This window comes from Podarcis pityusensis, assembly GCF_964106645.2.
Source record: "Podarcis pityusensis genome assembly, chromosome: 16".
In the NCBI taxonomy this organism is placed as follows: Eukaryota; Metazoa; Chordata; class Lepidosauria; order Squamata; family Lacertidae; genus Podarcis; species Podarcis pityusensis.
Window position 1 is genome coordinate 17,170,272 of NC_138041.1, and position 15,296 is coordinate 17,185,567.

The 15,296-nt window shown below is 47.6% G+C and overlaps 1 protein-coding gene across 10 annotated transcripts in view; it reads right to left on the bottom strand.

Moving 5' to 3' along the window:
* PC (pyruvate carboxylase) overlaps positions 1 to 15,296 on the bottom strand; it is a 265,178-nt gene that overhangs the window by 64,592 nt on the left and 185,290 nt on the right. The gene's annotated exons all lie outside the window — the stretch shown is intronic.

Here is a 15,296-nt window from a genome sequence, read left to right on the forward strand (position 1 = left end):
GCCGGATTAGTGATGTTCAGTCTAATCATTAGGCTTTGCTTTCTTCGCTTAGACGTTTGCATGAAGCAAATGAGCGTTATGGAGCCTGTGGACTGCGGCGGAAATACTGATTGCCAGTAAACGATGTGGACATAAAAACTCAAAGGACGGATGATGTGCAGACAGCTGAAGCGGCCTTAGGCCACGTCATAAGGATGTGTCAAAGGTCTCACCTTGTCCAGCATCCACATCGGGGACCACCAGGCTTGGAGGCAACAGCAGCTGTTGCTTTCTGGCATGTGTCCCCCCCGAAAATGGAGGTTCCATTGAGCCATCGTGGCTGTAAGGTAGATTTCCATCCACCCTCCCATTATTAATTTGTCTCATTGGTTTTATAAAGCCTTCTAAGCCAGCGCCTGTAATCCTGTGGCAGTGAATCTGTCATTATGTGAGGAAGGACTTCCTTTCATCTGCCCTGAATCACCTGCCAATCAATTTCGCTGGCTGAGCCAGAGTTTTGAGAGAGGCGGAAAAACTCCTCTCTGACCGCTTTCTCTCATGCATGCATAATTTAATAAACCTCTGCCATGCTACCCCCTTTCGTTGCCTTTTTCACTAAAGTAAAAAAGCCACAGACAATCAGGCCTCTGATCCATCTAGTCTGAGGCTTCTGCCTCAGAAGGCCTCTTCCCAGCCACCTAAGGAACACTTCTCAAACGGGAGATATGGGGTTTTTTTTGCATAAAGTATTTTGCTTGGTTTCTGTTTGTTATGCTGTTGTTGCTTTTAAATGAGATTTTGCACTCTGCACGCGTATATTTTTTTTATTGGTTTCCAGTACAGAAATGAAATGAAATAAATACCGGAGATGTCATCGGCCGACTCTGGGACCTCTAGGAGGGGAAGAGGGGTCCACCTAACAACTCTCAACACACTTTAACAAACTACATTTCTCATGTGTGTGTTTTTTGGAGGGGGGAACCATGACTGTTTAAAGTGGGACCTTAGTGCTTTAAATGTATGGTGTCAATGTGGCCCTGCCACCTTTTTAAGTATGATAAGGTATAATTTGGCTATTAACCCTTACTTGTTCAGTACAAGAATACTAGAAATAATACAGTTGTGCCTTGGAAGCTGAACGGAATCTGTTCCAGAGGTCTGTTCGACTTCCAAAGCGTTTGGAAACCAAGGCACAACTTCTGATTGGCTGCAGGGGGTTCCTGGAAGCCACGCCAGACGTTCGGGTTCCAAAGAGCATTTGCAAACCGGAACACTCACTTCCAGGTTTGCGGCGTTCGGGAGCCAAAACGTTCAACTCACAAGGTGGTCGTCAACCAAGGGACAACTGTACTAGGAATAATAGCAAGCTCCCTTATGCATCAGACCATTGGTCTATCTAGCTCAGTATTGTCTGTCTAAACTGATTTGCAGCAATGGCTCGCCAGGGTTTCAGCCGAGTGTGTGTGTGACTCTCTCAGGCACAGCTTGATATGCCACTGAAGACTGAACTTGGCACTGTCTGTGTGCAAAACTGCAGCTTTGTCGCTGGGCTACAGTCCTGCCTCAAATGTCAAGGAACCCCAGAGAAATTCACCCCAGTCCTTTCCCAAACACACTCAGCCCCATCAGGTCACTGTGGCATTCTTTGATGCAAAATGCCTCCACCTGTGGGGGCGGGGGGCAACCCTCAAGTGAAAAAATACGGATCAATTTTTGAAGGCGGTATAAATCCTGGGACGGGTCAGGGAGTGTCTGCGGGATTCATGGAGGGCAGGGGGAAGCCTGGAAGAGGGGGTTGCTTCTCCTCTTCTCCTTAGACTAGACAATTTCTCTTTAAAGGCTCTCTGCTTTTAAAAAAGAAAGATGGCAAAAGGGAGTGGGAGCCCAGACATCCATGCGATAAACGTCCCCCTAATCGCGTCAGAAGCTAAAAAGCTCCAGCAACAGCCTTCAGGCAGTTGCTCTGATTGGGGGAGCCAGATCTGCCAGCCATTGGCAAAGACACCTGATGGGTTTTTTTGTGGGGGGGCGGAAGAGTGGAGAGAGCAGAGTCTGCCTTGGCTGGGAAAATAAGACAAAAGCCCAGACAGATTGTGTCTGAGCTAGTTCGAAAGGAGTCTAACCCAAAGGGCTGGAAGAAAGGTCTTGCCCCTAACTTCCTTGCATTTGCTGATTTTATTTGTAACAGGTAAGAAGAGCAAAGATAAGAAGGAGGGGGGCCAAAATAATTATTTCCTCTCTTCCATCCTTCCTATCGCACACCTTTCCCCAGCCTCCTTCATGAGCAGCACCAGAAAGGAGCAGGAGGCAGGGGCAGACCCCCCAAACAAGGAGCTCACTCCCACTCCCCCCCCCCCATGCTGGACTCCTGTCTTTAACACCTATTTTCATTTATATACCACCTCTTCTTCCAAGGAGGTCAAGGTGGTGCACATGGTTCTCCCCCTCCTCATTTTATTCTCACAACAACCCTGTGACATAGGTTAGACTGAGAAGCAGTGAGTGAGCTTCATGGCCAAGTGGGGATTTGAACCCTAGTTTCTCCCCGGTCCTAGCCTGACAGTCTAACTGCTACACCAAATCGGCTCTCTTTTGTTTCAGGGACCTTTGCATGTGGGACACAACTGGCCCACCAAGAAATATACTTTGCCCCATTTTACTCCTGCTTTTGAAACTGTTTTCTGGTGGTGCCACTGCCCTCCCTCCCTAATGAGAAGCAATTTCCCCATAATTGCCTTGAAACCAGGCAGCTGCAATGTACTTGTATTGGGGGGCGCAGGAGCATTGTGTGTGTTGGGGAGGGTAAGAATTGTCTCATATGACTCTTGCGAAGCTGTGGTCAGTGAAGGAGGCAGCGATCCAGCACCCAGGGCAAATAATGTGTGATGCTGTTCTAGGTGGAGGGCTCTTGGTCATTTGCAGAACACCTGCATTGCACGCAGATGGCCCCAGGTTCAATCCCCAATGGTACCTCCAGATAGGGCTTGGGGTGTCCCCTGCCTGAAACCCTGGAAAGCTGCTGTTGCCAGTCAGTACAGACAATACTGAGCTAGATGGACCAATGTTCCGACTCTGTATAAAGCAGCTTCCGAAGCTACTCCGTTGTGCTCCCATCTCTCTGACTGCACTGTAATGAATCACAGCTGTGTGTGAGGGCGCGCGCGCGCGCGCACACACACACACACACACACACACACACGGATATTGTAGTTACTGATGGCAAAGGAAAGGCAGTTTCATTTCTGCACCACAGATTCCATCTCTGAGATCCGGCGCTGGAAAAGGCGTCCCGATGGGGGAGAAACGCTGTTCGGCTTACATTCTTAATGCTACTCTACCTCATTCACACTTCCCAAGGGAGTATGTGAACTGAAACACATCCGTCCTCCCAAAGTTGGAAATTCTGAATTATGTGGTGTGGTGCCAGAAATACGCATACAAAAATGCATGCATATATTGGGAGGCAGCGTGCACAAAAATTGCATCTATTACAACATACAAAAAATGCCTTAAATCAGGGGAGTTGGCTTGCAAAGGTATGTATATTGGGCAGAACCACACACAAAAATGTATGCACACTAAGATACTGACAAGATCTTCATGACAACTTTAAAATGAATAAATAAATTGCAAACCGATGAGGACATATTGTGAAATGGATTTAAGACTGGAAAGATGGAGACAAGGAGAGAAGGGTAAAACAAAAAACAAAACTTAGGGACCAATTTCTAGACCGTTGTTCCTATACTGACCAGTTGGCACAGTTCAAAGGCAGGAGGTGTCCAATAGAACTGGGCCTTGGGCAAAGCTGATGAAATGAGCTCTATTTCCTATTTCCTCTTCCACTGAGGCAGTCTGAAGTAATGGCTGCCCGCAGATGACACCTGATAGAGCTGTTTTGCTTGGCAGTCCTCCCCCCCCCCAAACAATGAGGAAATGTCTTGATGTGATTCCGTATCCCTAACAGGAAAGGGGTGTGTGACTGCATTTGGAATAATGTGCACAGTTCTGGTTCCCTGACCTCAAAAAGGATATTGTAGGGCTAGAGAGAGTGGAGACAAGGGCAAAGTTTCTCTCTCTCTCATATGACACTAGAACTCATGGACATCCAACAAAGTTGAGTGGGCAGACAAAACAAAGGCCTTCTTCACTCAGTGCACAGTTAACCTATGGAACTCCTTCCCACAGGAGGCAGTGATGATGGCCACTGTAAGAACAAGATGCTGGACTAGATGGGCCCCTTCTGGTCTGATCCAGCAGGCTCTTCTTGCATTCTTATGGAGATGGGCTTCCAATTTCTCTTGGCTGGAATTGCATGCAACACACTTCGGCAGGTAAATAAGCAAACATCCATGCCACGGCATGCTACCAGCGTCTCCTTTGTGACCCTTCCAGCTCTGTCCTTCTCTCTATCCGCAAACCACCACCCCCAAAAAAAAATTCTGCTGCTTTAACACTTTTTATAGCAACTGGGTAAGGCAGCAGTGAGAGCGTGTAAATTTCAAAAGACAGTTTCCCTTTCTGCCTGGAAGGCACCGGAGCGCAGCCAGGATTAGTGTCTGCGGATGCCGGCTTGGGTGCCTGCCAGAACCAGGGAAATCTTTGGCACTACAGTGGCTCAGATGAGGGAGAGGGAAGCTCTTTACGTGTGAGAGGGAAGAGGATCAAGTCACTCCCCAATGGCCAGCCAGTGGCTGCATGGTAGTAGTGGGAGGAAACAGGGCTGGTGGGAGGACAACACGCCTAAGTGGAAGATTTCTCTGTGCAAGCAACTCACAAACTCAGCACCAGAGGAGCAGGAAGTCCTTTTTCATGCAGTGCAAAGAGAAACTATGGAACTCATTCCTGCAGGAGGCAGTCTGGATGGCTTTAAGAGAGGATTGGACCAATGCATGGAGGAGAAGGCTATCATGATGGCTATGCTCTGCCTACACCATGGGTAGGCAAACTAAGGCCCGGGGCCGGATCTGGCCTAATCATCTTCTAAATCCGGCCAGCGGACGGTCCGGGAATCAGCGTGTTTTTGCATGAGTAGAATATGTCCTTTTACAGTGGTACCTCAGGTTAAGTACTTAATTCGTTCCGAAGGTCTGTTCTTAACCTGAAACTGTTCTTAACCTGAAGCACCACTTTAGCTAATGGGGCCTCCCGCTGCTGCTGCAGCACGATTTCTGTTCTCATCCTGAAGCAAAGTTCTTAACCCGAGGTACTATTTCTGGGTTAGCGGAGTCTGTAACCTGAAGCGTATGTAACCCGAGGTACCACTGTATTTAAAATGGTTCTCTGGGTTATTTGTGGCGCATAGGAATTCGCTCACCCCCCCAAAAAAAATAGTCTGGCCCCCCACAAGGTCTGAGGGACAGTGGACCGGCCCCCTGCTGAAAAAGTTTGCTGACCCCTGGCCTACAGAGTTGGAGGCAGCAATACTTCTGAATCCCACTTTCTGGAAGCCACAGGAAAGGAGAGGGGTCTTGTGGTTGGGTCCTACTTCTGGGTTTCCTACAGTCATCTGGTTGGCTACTGTGAGAACAGCATGTAGGACTAGAAGGACCATTGGCTTGATAGCCAGCAGGCTCTTCTTAAATTCTGATTGATGATGATGGTAAATAGCTGTGTGCAAAAGCCCCAGGCTCCTCATATGAAGAGCCTCTCCCTTCAGCTTAGCTTCCCAACTGGGATCAAGGCTTGCAGGGGGGCTATCAATAGCTGCCCCTCACAAGAGACTTTATCTATCTATCTATCTATCTATCTATCTATCTATCTATCATCTATCTATCACAAAGATTCATTATCTTCCCATCTGTTTGGAGAGCTCTGTCATTGTTGCCCCAGCCATGTGTTATTGATGGTGCTCTGCAACTGCTTGCAGGTGGTGCCAGAATTGGATCTGTAGGCGGATGGAAGGAACTAAAGCCCTAATGTATCATCTCTTGATAAAAATTGATCTCCTCCCCTTCTCCCAGTTGCTCTTTAATATTAGCCTGGAGTTCATTTTTTGCCCAGTTACAGAGCAAAGCCATTGACTGGTCAATGTATCATGAATCAGTAGCCTGGCAAAGTGTGTGTGAGGCACGGGTGCTCCAGGGTGCTCTTGCCAGCTTGCTCTCACCAATTCCAGACAACTCAAAAGAGAATTGGGGCGTGCTCTCAAAGCCCTTACAAAGTCCCTACAGCTTTACCCATAATGCAAAGGCAAGGCAAGGAAGATGAGTTAAATGAAATTGAACAAGCACAGAGCAATGTGTCTTGTCTCCTTGGGTGATCAAGGAGTGCTTCCAGCCGACCAGTCAGACAAACTGGTCTTCCCTATGAAGAAAGGCTGCAATATTTGAAGACTAGGTGAGTGGATATCCAATGAAGCTGAATGTTGGAAGATACATAACAGTGCACAGTTAATGTATGGAACCAGGCTGCACAGGAGGCAGTGATGGCTTTAAAAGAGGATTAGATAAATTCATGGAGAAGGCTATCAAGGATTACTAGCCAAAATGGCTCTGCTCTGCTTCCATGGTCAGAGGCAGCAATGTTTCTGAATACCAGTTGCTGGAGGCCATGGGAAGGGAGAGGGCTCATGTGCTTGGGTCCTGCTTTTGGGCTTCCTATTGGGGCATCTGGTTGGCCACTGTGAGAACAGGATGCTGGACTAGGTGGGCTACTGGCCTGATGCAGCAGGCTTACGTTATGTTCTTATCTTAAAGCTGCCTCTTCCCTTTCCCCCTTTAAGGTAGGCTAGGATGATTTCTTTTAATATAAGCACACATATATCCTAAAGCATATAAAGAGCAAAGGGATTTGAGATGCATCCACCCCCTTATATTTTGATTAGGACTGTCACCCAATTAAATAAATCTTGGTCACTTAATCCTACAAGTTTAATTGATATGCTCTTAAATTTGCAGCTGAAGAAAATAGTTCCAGGGGAAAACCACTTTATTTTTGTTTGCTTTACTGTATGTGGGTGTTGCAGTTGGCACCATCTTTGAAGACACACACATGCACAGAGAAAAGGAAATCCTCTTCTAAGATGTTGTTTGCCATCTGCTTTTTTAAACATGTTATTTTATTTTTACCCAAAAAAAATTCAATTGGCTGCCTGATGAATTGGGAGACAGTTTCTTCCCCGATCAAAATATTTTCCAATAGAACCGTCTGACTGATGTTCACCCAAAAATTGCAGCATTAATTTGCTAAGCTTAAAAGTGGAAAAGTAGAGATGAAATGGCAAATTCTAACAGAGGCATTTCCTCCTCTGTTTTCCACCTACAACTTGCATTTGTTTCAGTGGGGGCTTGCCAGGGTAATTTGCCCAGGGAACTGGGCCCTAAGAGAGGCTGAAATCTAAGGTCTTGCATCCATTCGTCTGACCTCGGATGTGAAGCAAACAGCAGCTCAAAGGCCACAAAGTTAAGGCACTTCTGAGAGTCAGTATGGTGTGAAGGGGTAGTGGTTAGAGTGTTGAACTAGGACCTGGGAAACCTGGGTTCAAATCCTCACTTGGCCATGAAGCTCACTGAGCCTCTCAGACTAACCTACCTCAGAGGGTTGTTGTAAGGACTAAGTATGGAGCGGGCGAACCATGTATGCCACCGTGAGCTCCTTGGGAGGAAAAAAGGTAGGCTACAAATGCAGTAAATGAGTAAATATATAAAGGTATGCATTGTTTGTTTGATTTTACCTTTGCAAGTTCTAGGAAATTCAGTGCAATGTACATTTTAAGAAAAGTACATTTTGAGAAAAGTACATTTTGAGAAATGTACATTGTTAGATTGCTTTGTATCACGCCAAAAAAGACCAGAATAAAAGCAAAGCTGGAGCTGGATTTAGAGTTCCTACTTCACTCACAAGCACCCTTTGCTCTGACTGTAAGGAAAGCAGACCGGCTCAAAGGCTCCGCTGCCAAGCAACAGATCCATCCTGGGTCATCTTGAGCACGATTTCCCACAAGATGCAGTTTACTAACATCATGAGTTGCCAGTGTGGTGCCCATAGAGGACGTCTCTGGCCCCCGTAGGTCTCTCTGCTGCTGCTAAAATCAGGTTTGAAATAAGAATTCTGTTGCAGACAACAGAATTAGGTTGCAGTGTATACGTGTGTGTGGTTGTGTGTGTATGTGCTCATGGATCCAAAAGGGTTGGTGGCCCCAGACCCACAGTATTAATGCACGATCAACAAAGGTTCTCTGGGTGGTTTACATGATAAGGGGGAAAAAGATAATAATAATAATAATAATAATAATAAATTTTATTTATATCCCGCCCTCCCCAGCCGAAGCCGGGCTCAGGGCGGCTAACAACAATCAAAAAATCAAAAAATCAAATAATCACACAATCTAAAAATATTTCATTATAAAAATTAATTAAATCAAATTGATGGCAACCAATTAAGCAAAGTTCTGTGCAGGTTGCCAGAGGAGGGAGTCAGGCTGCGCCCTGATCAAAGGCCTGGCGGGACAACTCTGTCTTGCAGGCCCTGCGGAAAGATGTCAAGTCCCGCAGGGCCCTAGTCTCTTGTGACAGAGCATTCCACCAGATTGGAGCCGCAGCCGAGAAGGCCCTGGCTCTAGTTGAGGCCAGCCTAACCTCTCTGAGGCCTGGGACCTTGAGGATGTTATTATTTGCAGACCGTAGGTTTCTCTGTGGGGCATACCAGGAGAGGCGGTCCCGTAGGTACGAGGGTCCTAGGCCGTATAGGGCTTTAAAGGTTAAAACCAGCACCTTAAACCTGATCCTGTACTCCACCGGGAGCCAGTGCAGCTGGTATAGTACCGGATGAATGTGATCTCGCAGCGAAGACCCCATAAGGAGTCTCGCCGCGGCATTCTGCACCCGCTGGAGTTTCTGGGTCAGTCTCAAGGGCAGCCCCACGTAGAGCGAGTTACAATAATCCAGTCTGGAGGTGACCGTCGCATGGATCACAGTGGCTAGGTCAGGGCGAGAGAGATAAGGGGCCAACTGCTTAGCTTGGCGGAGATGAAAAAATGCCGCCTTTGTTATAGCTGTAATCTGCGCCTCCATGGAAAGGGAGGTATCGAAGATTACACCCAAACTCTTAACGGACGGTGCTGGCACTAATTGCACCCCCGCAAGAGATGGGAGTTGCCCCCTCAATCCCATATCGTCCCGACCCAGCCAGAGGACCTCTGTCTTCGAAGGATTTAACTTCAACCGGCTCCCACGTAACCATAAAAATGTGAAATCTAAAAGAATAAGTACAGAGATAAGAAAAAAGCAACCTGCAGAGAACAACATCAGAACAAAGGATCTAAAAGGACTAAAAGCTCACAGGGTGGGTGTCAGGCAAGCCTCTCTGGGGAATTCCATAACCTGGGCACCAACAGTGAGAAGGCCCCCTTCTCCAAAAAGGCCAAGGGTCAGGAACACAGGGGAGTGGAGGGAATAAGCCAACAAACAGCCTGGAAGTGTTCAACACCAAGTCCAAGATCAACTCCATTAGCTCAAGTGGCAGGTGAGGAGAGGTATTAAAGAATCCTCTAATCTAGCTTTCCCCAACCTGGTGCCCTCCAGATGTTCTGAACCACACTGTTGGCTGTGGTCAGTGGGAATCAATGGGATCCCAAAGTGGCCATGCTGGCTGGCTGGATTTCTCACAGGCATCTGGTTGGCCACTATGAGAACAGGATGCTGAACTAGATGCCACCCGCCCCTTTGGCCTGATCCTGCAGGCTTCCTGTTCTTAGACTACGCCATGTTGTTTGGGGCTGATGGGAGTTTGCAGTCCCAAACATTTGGAGGGCAAGATATTGGGGACAGCTGCTCTAATCTGTCCTGAGTCCCAACACAAGATGCAGATACCCAAGATTGGTGCTCAAATGGAGCAGAAGCCTAGAGAGGGAGGTGGAATCTTTACAGACTCCCCCCCCCCCAACACAGGTATTTTATTTCTGGATGCCAGATTTGTGGGCTGACATACTTCCTGCAGGCGGAAGACAGGCCGGCTTCCACTTTAAAATGCCTCATCGGCACTGATTCTAACCGCAACAAGGTGGGCTGGCCGGCCATTTATGATGTGGGCCACGCAGGTCCGACGTTTGTTCCAGGTGCCGCAAATCAGCACCAGCCGGCAGGATCGGCAAACAGCCTTTGCTATTTATTCAACACGCCATCCGTGCCAAGAGTGTTTATTTAACTGGGAGGCATTGATGAAGGGCATGGAGAGGTGGCAGGGACGGCAATTCCCTTTTCCGAAGCAATCATTTTCACGGAAGGGGAAAGGGAGGCCGTTGAGATGCACACGCTGAATATTCAGCAGCCCGCCCACAAGGCGGCTGAATTCGGGAAGCCGATGTGACCCGACGCTCGGGGAGGAATTAGCAAGCTGTGTCAGATCGGCACGGTTCAACGCAACAGAAATGCCACGAAGCATCAAGAAGCATCGCCTGGGGGCCGCCAGCTGGACACGTCACCCCTCCTGCCTCCACCTCCCGCAGCAGGTGAACTGTAAGGGGGTGCCCGTGATACAGCGTCTCCTACAATCAGCCTCAGAATGAGATCTGGAGAGCCCAGCAAAACTGGACAAAGCCGTAAGGGGTGTGAGCAATGCAACTCCTTGCACACAGAAAACAAGCATGCCAAGAAGATGGCTAGGATGGGGCTTCTCTCTCTTTCTGACATGCTAGGATTCTCATGTGCAGGGATTTTTTTAACTGCATGGCACAGCATTCTGTTAGCTCCCTTGCCTATGGCATTGTCTAAATCAGGGGTCGGCAACCTGTGGCCCACAGTGGTTGTTTAAACGGCCCCCGAACTGCCCCCGAACCGAGCCACGCGCTTGGTGAGTCCCTGCACGCTGTGCTAAACCAGTGCAGAGCGGAGACTCGCTTCCGCAGCACCAGAAATTGCATCTGCGTAGATGCGATCCGGCCCACTGAGCGATCTCCACGGGAGTGAACAGGCCCTGGCGAGGTAAACCTTGCCGACCCCTGGTCTAAATCACTATAGCAGACACCTATCTAAAGAGTCAAGGTTCAACAATCAAGATTTGGTTGTGCTTAGAATAAATCTAAGTGGGAAAATGTTTCCTTATACCAAGATCAGGATTATATTGAAATACAGAGAAACTGCTCTAGCTATAGGAAACGAACTGCTGTGAGGTTGACGGAGGTCAAAAAACAAAGAATAATTAAAAGAGTTTCACCCCAGAAGGGTCAGTACCTCAGCAGAGAAATGACATTCTGGGATGTCTATTGCAGTTTTTTTGTACTATATTTATGTTCTTACTTTTTGCGTTTGCTCTGTTTTTGCTTTGTTTTTGTTTCTTTCCCCCTTTTTTCTCTACTTTTCTTCTTTCTTTTTTGTCTTTAGCTGATATGTTTGCATGCTTTGTTTTGTTTGTATTTGCATAATTCAATAAAAATAATTAAAAAATAAAATAAAATAGAATAAAATAAATCACTATAGCAGAAACACCTCTTATGAAGATGAGCCCTACTGGATTAGCCCAAGGGTCCATCAATCCCAGCAGTTAGTTGCCCACAGTGGCCAGCTAAGATGCTTTCCAGCTAGAAAACCCAAACACAGGGCAAGAAGGCAACAAGTCCCTGCTGCTGCCGGGCAAGATGTGTCCCCCTGTTATTTAGAGATACACAGCCTCTGAATAGGGAGGCTCCATTTAGGTGCCATGGCCAATAGATGCTGACAGGTGCCCCGCCAGCCGCCAATGTCTCTGATCCAACTGCCATGTGGAAATTTAGTATCAGCAGGAAGGAAATAAAAACACCTAAACAATGGAAGCAATGACACAACCTTCACCAGATGTTTTGGACTACAAGTCCCATCAGCCACAGCCATCATATGACAATGCTGGTTGGGGCTGATGGGACCTGTAGTCCAAACATAGGCTGGATGGCTACCCAGCAAGGTTTATTTAGGTTTATTTAGCTGTGATTCCTGCCTTGCAGGGGGTTGGACTAGATGACCATTGGGGTCCCTTCCAACTCTACGATTCTATGATTCTATGCCAAGCGTGGATGGCAGCTCCCTCCTCCCTCGGCTCTCCGATGAGCTGAACCTCAAATGCCTTTTCCTGCCTTGAGGTACCTTGGCTGATGCAAGGAGAGCTCTGGCTCAGCAGCGCAAACTACCTCCTCCCCTTAATGCCGCCTGGCAGCAGCTGAGGAGCCTGGCTCTATTGTGCCAGGCAGCCTCCATCGTCTCCTTTCCCTACAAGCAGCCAAGTATCTGCAAGGGCCTCAGCAAACTGAGAAGTGACATCCCTATGTGCACCAGGGTGGTGAGACAGAGGCCCTTGTCGATGTGTGAGATGAGAACCCACAAGCAAAGAGAAGGACCCACAGACTGGTCATTTTCCCAGAGTGAAAATGGACTGGTGATTAAACCAGTCTGGGAATTATGGCTCTGGGACGGGAACAGGGGAGTCTCCCAACAGCTCTGAGCTCCCTTAGCAAACTGCAGCTCCCAGAATTCTTTGGGGGAAGCCATGACTGTTTCAAGTGGTATCACAGCACTTTAAATGTATGGTGCAAATGTGGAATAGGTTTCCGGACTCTAGTTGACGAGCGTCTGCCTGCGTCAGTTTCTCAGACCCTGCTGATGACTGTTACAAAGCCAAGGTAGGCCCCAGGCTTGAGGCCACCACCACCACTGCCTCCCTGGATTCTGTTCACGATGCTAACAGGAGAGAGGGTGGAGCAAGCAAGCAAGCAAGCTTAGCCAGTGGTAGTGTAGTGGACTATGTAGTAGAGCGTTGGACTATGAACTCGGAGACCAGGGTTTGAATCCTGACTCAGCCATGAAGCTCACTGGCTGTGACCTTGGGCCAGTCACTCCCTCTCAGTGTAAGCAACCTACCTCCTAGGATTGTTATGAGGATAAAATGAAGAGACGCACGTGAGCTCCTTGGTGGTATATAAATGTAAGTAAATAAAGACACTGACCCCCGAAGCAGGAGGCCACACGCAGCTGGACATTTGCTGGGAGGGCCACGCTGGAAGAAGGCCCATTTCCTTGACAATACTGCTCTTTCCCACATTGCACAAAGCACTGTGAGGGTTCTCCATTTCCCACACCCTGCCTCTTAAGGGATACGAGTGACCTGCCTGAAGCCCTCTCAAATTCTGCAGCCAGTGCAGATAATACATGATAGCTCACCCATAAAACAGGTGTGTTTGTGGCCTGCCCAAGATTGAAAATCCAGGTGTGCCATCGCACAAGCATGCAACAAAGTAGGATGTGAACCCTTATGGCTTCCCCCTCCACTGTAAAGTGCATGAAAAGCCTCACGGCAGGTTTCCTGGGACAGAAGGCCCAGACAAGCAGATGTCCTCATGCCATGGCGCCCTGCCAGTCAGCAACAACACCTCCCAGCGCAGACAAGCATATGGCAGGCGGCTGGTCCTCCCCTGGCACTGAGGCACCGTATGGCATCACTGCAAGGGAACCAGCCCTGCCAATGTCATCGGATACCAGCCCAGAGGAGGGGGATCGTCTGGTTGCTTTGTCCCCCTGTGGAGTGAAGGAGGTCAGGGGAAGGGGAAGGGGAGGTCTTAACAAGGGCAGCGATACTGCGGGTTGGCAGACTCTGAACAAGCTGAAGGCGCCTTTGCCAACCTGGCGTCCTCCGGATGTTTATGAACTACAACTCCCATCAGCCTCAGCCAGCATGGCTGCTGGAGTCATCATCCAAATCATCAGAAGGGCAGCAGGTGGATGCAGCATCCCCTGTAAAAACCAAGACTCAGCAAAACAAGCCTTCGATCTGAGATGCTGAAATTTAAAATCCTGCCTCAACTGCACCACTCTTTCTTGTCTCTCTCCCTGCGCCTTGAGTCGTCAATTTATTTCTTCATTTAGGTCACTTCTGTGCCACTTAATATATGAAAAAATATCTCGAAGCGGTGTACGTGAAACTAAAGCAACAACAGACAAGTTAACAACTACTTTTACAAATATACAGAGTTACATATAAAAATGTTACATTAATAAGGAACACGGGAAGCTGCCAGATCTGCAGGATGGGGACTGGATGCTCTTTGAAAACATGGGTGCTTACAGGGCAGCTGTACTTTCTGCCTACAGAGCTGCTTCTACTTTCAATGGATTCCAGAGGCCAACAATACACAATGTAATGTCAAGGCCAGCATGGCAATTGATGCCACAGATAAAGGAGCAAGGTTTTCAAGCTGAAGTGGAAGAGCAAGGATGTCACTTTGCCACTCTCACATGCCTGGGAAAGTGGGATTGAACACTATCTGGCAGCTTCTACTTCAGCGAGCACTGATAGATAGAGTTTTGGCTAACATGCAATTTTAGGAATAGAGTCTTAGGGCTCTGGGGACCATTAACTTAATCCTTGCTAGAATTTTAAAATGTTTTGAACAGCCAAGGTGGTGTAAATGTAACGGAATAGACAACTAGCAGCTGGAGGGGGAGGAGAGAGCTGTGAGTGAGGGGGGGCCCTTTTCCCAACCTCTGGACCCCCAGGGAAACTCAAGAAACCTGCTGTACCTGGAACTGGGTGTGAAGAGTGCAGCTGAATTAGGCACAGCTGTGGGCAGCCTGAGGAAGTACCACCCACCTTGGACCTGCCATAAAAACCATGTCCAGAGTGAGAGATTAGGGTGATGTCGGCTGTTTCCAGGAACTCTTATCATCATGAAATGTTGTGGGTGAGCTGAGAGCTTGTTAGGCCCTGGGTGAGAACTCAGAAGCTGAGAGGTGTGTCAGAAGGAAAATGAATTGATATTGATATATATATATTAATAACTTTGTATTAATGTTACATATGTTTTTATAATATTTTGTTTAAGTTGCCTGTTGTTGCTTCAGTTTTTTGTACACCGTCTAGAGATATTTTTAAAGATATTGTTATAGAAATCAAAATAATCCATCCATCCATCAAGTCAGTCCAGCTCAGTAATGTCCACACTGACTTGCAGCAGCAACCTAGGATTTCAGGCAGGGAATCTCTCCCAAGGAACTGATGATTTGGGTAAAGATCAGAAAATGTGTGTTTATAGCAGCATTAAAAATATTTATAAAAAGAAGAATGTAAGAACAAGCCGAAGAGTCCAATGCAATGCACACTTACCATTGCTTTTAGACTAGTGAAATTGTAGTAACTTACCACACAGAATCTTGGGAGTTATAGTATGCAGAGGACATTTAGTGTCTTTCATAAAACTAGCCCCCAGGATTTTCCTAGGGAAACTAAATGGCATAGGAATCCGATGGATGCATGTCTATTCAGAAGTAAGCCACAGAGACTTCAGTGAGACTTATTCTCAGCTATCAGTGCATGGGAATGCAGCCTTAAACTGATCTATATCTGTAGTGTGCAGA